Source organism: Adiantum capillus-veneris, chromosome 5 (assembly GCF_014529385.1).
Source record: "Adiantum capillus-veneris isolate H3 chromosome 5, ASM1452938v2, whole genome shotgun sequence".
Lineage (NCBI taxonomy): Eukaryota > Viridiplantae > Streptophyta > Polypodiopsida > Polypodiales > Pteridaceae > Adiantum > Adiantum capillus-veneris.
The window spans coordinates 147,129,522-147,135,396 of record NC_140935.1 but is presented as its reverse complement, the minus strand read 5'-3'; positions in this window follow the sequence as shown (position 1 = coordinate 147,135,396).

The following is a 5,875-nucleotide window of genomic DNA, read 5'->3' as shown; positions in this document are numbered from 1 at the left end:
TCCTCTTCTGAGCCTTCGTGAAGTCTTGCGAAAACTCACCCTCCAAAATGTAGCTAATAATGGGAGTCAATGACTCCAATCCCTGGTATCTCGGTTTCTTGACAATTGCTGCCACCATGATGAACTGCACTTCTTTCTCAACACATGGAACTGCTTGTTGTGCAAGTAAATCGGCATCTTCATTTTGTTTCAACTAGCCCAACTAGCTAGCTGAGGGTTTTTAAGAAGATATGAGAAAAGTCCCCTAACTCACACACGCCTATGTACAGTGAAATGGTAGGCATAGCCACAGTGTTTGAGTGATTTGATAGGGTGAGGTAGCTTACTATGGAAATTATGGAAAGCCAAAAAACGGCTATCAGCGCTTCCTACTCCCTCCTCGGTTGTCAAATTGCAATCGTGTTTGTTGCATTGCAACCGTAGGTAAGAGCTTTACGCATTGACGTAAGCATTTCATGGCATTTCGTAGCTGTTGGCATCACCGATCCATGCCTTAGGGTGGATGCATGAATAGGTGGCCCGGTTTTAACCGGTTGAAAGTTTCTTTTGGAGGCTTAAAATTTAGGGGGCATGAAACTGGTGTTATGGGCAAGAATTGTTTGAATTAAATAATCGTGTGTAGGATAAAAAATCTTAAAAATCATGTGGAGGATTCAAAAACACGTGTGGAGCGCACGTCAGAACGAATGTTCAGGCGAATGTTTTCATGATTGTGACTTCACTGTATCTTTGTGCCTTTATCCTTCTGCGCCTTTCTCAGCTCACTCTACAGCCCCTTGTGCACGCTGCTTATCCTTCGCTATGGATAGCAACCTAAGAAAGAGCCCAAGGAATACAGCCCCACAGGTATCCCCCACAAATACCCGACATTCTCCCACGAAGGTATGTCACCTCTTTCTGTCTCTCTCTGTGTTGTGTATAACGGACCTGTATGTATAGTAGAGTACTGAGGTGTGGATACATTGAGTAATGAATATGGATTTATTCCTTTCAGAGATAAAAGTTACAGCCTCCTCCCAAAATCAGCTGCTTTGTTCACCCCAAGGATGTGGAGGTGCCATTAAAGGCATTCTGCACGACAAAGGAGGATTTTCACAGGGAATATGGGTTAAGTCTTGAGGGGAAAGATGTTAGGAAGTTGACAGATGTAGATGTGCCCATATCTGACTGGATGAAAGTTTTCACGTGTCTTCCAGTGAAGGAGAAAAAAGTGCCGATAAAAACGGCAAGGCCGGATCACTACAAGGTACTCTACCAGCTCTACAAGCAAGTGTACCAATCCAAACCACCAAACTATCTGCTGGGAGTCAAGTTTGCACGCGGATATGTTTATTTCGTATGCACAGGTCCGGTAAAGTGGGCTGAGTTTGCATCTGAGGTGGTGAAGAATGTGACCAACGAAGGTCACTTAGATAGAAAAAGAGAACAATGGGAGTTAGAGACTTCCCAAGTATCCATAGGAACCCCAAGTGGTTGAACAATGGGAGTTAGAGACTTCCCAAGTATCCATAGGAACCCCAAGTGGTTCTGCCATCTTCTTAGTAAATACCCCATCTGGAAGTACACCAGTCGGAAGTGGACTTTTTGCGACCACTCAGTTTGCGTTTAGTATTGAAGTATCCACTTCCTTGCAAGAACTTCTTGTTGAGGTTAGAAAATCTCATGACAATGTATCAGCCGAGTGTCAGAAGGCTAAGGATTCAGTGGTCAAATATGTTGTTGATGTGCACCGTTGCGAGGGTGCCCTTGACACCATCCGAATGCACTTCCATGATGATGCCAATGTACCAACAGGCTTGCTTGACAGCCTCCAAGAAAAATTTGACCAAGCAAAAGCCACCCTACATCAGGCACAGGTATGCTTTTAACTCCATCTGATTGTAGTATAATACCTGCAAACTACCATACGGTATGATTTTTCATACCGGTAGGATTATATCATATTTGGTAAGGGTAGATGACAATACCGATAGGATGTTATCATACCGGTAGGATTATACCCTAACGGTATGATTACATCCTACTAGTATGATTATATCCTACCGGTAGGATGTTATCTTACCGGTAGGATTTAGGATATAATCCTACTGGCATGATAACATCCTACTGGTATGGTTACATCCGACTGGTATGGTTACATCCAACCGGTTTGATGTTATGCTTTTGGTATAATGTTATCCTACCCGTATGATGTTACCGGATGTCATAAAATTTGATATCTAACCAACCCAAATGATTTTCTCATATTAAATTGATCACTTAATGTGGGAGAATAAACGGAAACAAGTGTTAAGATATAGATATGTGCTTATAGATCTATCTCAACACGGGGCCAATAGTAAAGGGGCCCAAATGGGAGATGGTCTATCAAGAGCAAGTCTAACCAATGGAGCATAAGACCTTAGGGTTAGCTTCATTGAAGACCTCCAATAATGTGTGTAAAAGTCCTTTGACCTTAGGTAAGCTAGGGTTGAGCTTGAGGTGGGAACCCGGCCCAAACTCGAGGTGCTTGTCGTGCTTGAGGTGCTTGTCATGCTTGAGGTGCTTGATTAAGATGCTTGAGGTGCTTGAGTGGATCCATGCTTGAGGTGCTTGACTTGGTGCATGATTAAGGTGCTAGAGGTGCCTTGAGAAGCTTGCCTGAGATGCTTGTGGGAACACCCCCTACTTCAAGTGCTTAGTCATGCTTGATGACTAAGGGGCTTGCTCATCCAAAGTCAAAAAGATCCCTACAAGGAGGGGGGCAAGCCTACAAGGGGGGGGGGATGAGAGAGAACACACTCGCACACACACAAGGGAAGCTCCAGCTTGAAGAGGCAGCAAGGACACTTGTCAAGTTCCTCCTCATGTTGCCCTCATGGTGTGCCTGAAACCTATTGGTTGGCCACCCAAGGGGTCCAATGATAATAAAGGATATTTAATTAATTGATTTTGCATTTATCAAGTCCTCTCTCTCAAAGGGGAAAGGGGGACACTTGTCCCAAGGCTATGCATGTTGCTTGTAATGGCTCCTGCTTGTGATTGGCTAGGCCTGGAGGGGTCCAATGAGCTTCAAGCATGAGCTACAAGGGGGGGTCGACCCAAGCAAGCTAGGGGGGTGCTTAGGGGGTATACTCACCCACACACACTCACAAACACTCTCATTGTGTACTATGCAAAGTGCAAGAGCTCCCTCTCTTTCCCCAAGCAAGTAGAGGTTGAGAGCCTACACCAACACTCTTGGCTATGGAGTGAAAATCCATCCAAGAGCCATGCTTCAATGCTTGAGCTTGACATCTATTTCTTCTTCATTACTATGCTATTATGTATGCTAGCACAAGAGTTATGATAAGTGAGGAACTAGCTCTTTCTCGTATGAAATGTTTCTTCTTCCTCTTCCCTACCCTCATTAAGATGCTAGCTCTCTCCACCTTCGAAGGTGTTTGAGGTCTTGGGACTGAGGCTTGGTATAGTTAAAGCTTTCTTCAAGTTTAGTTTATGCTATGATGGTGATGGATGAAGCTTTCCATCTTCATTGCTTCACCTAGGTCACAAGGAACACAAAGAATGTATTGTAACAAGTCTCTCTTCATGGGAGAAATCATAATACAAATGCCTATTGGAGGGGGGACCGGCTCCACATAAATCCGGTCCTCAACTGTTGTCATGTTCTCTAAATTCTCTCTTGCAAAAGTATTGTCTATGCCAAGTTAACTAATTGCTATGATTATGTTGCTATCTTCAATTATGTCTACCCGCTATGCTCACAAAATCATTTCTTGAAAGTACTCTCATTAAATTCCGCTACTCTCAAATTGAATAGGCAAATTCCATTACACCGGATGTTATCCTACTGGTATGATGTTATACTATCCAGGATAATAACATTATACCGGTGGGATAACATCATACTGGCAGGATGTAATCATACCGGTATGATAACATCATTATACCGATTGTCAAGCATTCATACCGATTTTATACCTGTTTGACATTGTCTGATAACAGAGGTCTCTTGCCTACAGGAAGAATTATCCAAATTCTTGGACTGTGAGGAAACCTTTGGTCTCTATGTCACGTTTGTGACAGACATGATTAGTCAACCAATGCTACCTGAAACCATAGTCTTGCCTGCACGAGTTTCAGCTCATGGACATAGTGTTGTTCTCATTGATGTGTGCAATGCTTGTGGTGTAAAAATTCATGATCACAATCGATCAAGCCATGTTGTTATATTGCCTTGTTCACATGCATACCATGCATTTTGCTATGCTCACTTGGCTGAGAAAGGAAAGTGCATGCTTAAGGATTGCCCCGAAGTTATTTCTGCAAAAGACCAATCCCTTCTAAAGAAGAAGCCAGTTGAACCATGCCCAAAAACAGGTGAGAAAATTGTTTCAATGGGTAATCAAGTGGTTGATTTTTGTCTTCTTTGATGTTTTTTTAGGTGGTTGACATTTTTTTTCTCTAACGTTTTTTCAGATTCAAGCTACTTCAGAACTACTGTCGGTAAAGACACAGGGAACGATGCAGTGACGCCTGCATACAAGACACCTGCGGAGGTATTCCTTGATGAAAATGTCCCTAGTAATGCTGAGAAACCTGTTTCGGAAACAATAGAAGAAGAACAAAACTTTGAGGTAAAGGAGAAGAGTACGACTGGTGCTGAAGGGAAAACCCAGAATGAGGAAGACGATGTGTTGCTAGACACTGGCGTGCGGGTGACAAGATCAAAGACCTCGAGAAAACGAGGCCAACGTGGCAAGAGTAAGTTTTTTCATTGATTATGGCTCTAATAAGTGATCTTTTGCTGTACAGCTTTCTAAAACTGATGGTCGTGTAGATGTCAGGCTGGAGGGAAGTCCCGAGGAGACCCTTGCTCAGCATATAAGAAAGGAAAAAAGAAAAAAAAATCGAGAATACTGGAGATGAGAAGCTTGAAATGGAGCAAAAAAGCAAGGAAGAGGAAGAGACCCAGGGGCAGAAGAGGAGATGGAGATAGAAGACACTAAGGAGATGCAGAATACCGGCACAAGTTCTGACCCTAAACCTAGAGCCTGCGAAAGATTATATTTTGCCCCTCCTATGTTTCTTTTTATGTAACCACTTCTAAAATTAATGTAACTTTCTTTCCCATTCGACGTCTCTTTCATCTTGCGCCTAATTTTTGAACATTGTGTGTTTTTATTGTATGATTTCAATCTATAGATATGTCCTAATTGCATATTTAAATTTGAGTCTTGTGTAATTTAGCATCTACAGACATGTTTTTAGTTGAAGAATGGCGCCTTGCAGATAGGTTCAGGGCTGACAAGCAGAATGGCAGGGTTGACATTCGTGCAATATGGAATTTCGTGTTGTCTCTTGCAGTGCTCGTGTTTCCTCTATGGTATAGACTAATTAAAAGAATCCCACTGATATGGCCAAGGCCAACACCTTCGTTGAGCGTCCAGCGTAGGGTTCTCATTTTGGACCTTAATGGATTACTACTCAAGAAATTTGATGGAAAATATGGTGAAGAATTGCCCCACTGGCCAGAAATGCGGTATGTTGTTGAAGGGGATACACAATTTTGGGTAAGGCCCGATGCAGAAGTGTTTCTGAATTTTTGTTTCAGATGGTTTGAAGTGTGGATATGGAGCTGTTGCAAGTTTGAGAAGCTCAAACGCACGCTAGCGACAGTGTTCCCTGACCACCACAAAAGATTCAATAGAGTGGTAAGTCAGGCGCAGTGCACAAGGGCCCCTTTTAAATTGGGCGCGACAGAAAAACCAATGTTCCACAAGAATCTCAAAAATTTTCATGACCTACCACCTGACACACTTATCTTTGATGATTCTGGATATAAGCTAATTTTTAATCCATTGGGGTCATTTCTTGTTTTTCCCAAGCTAGA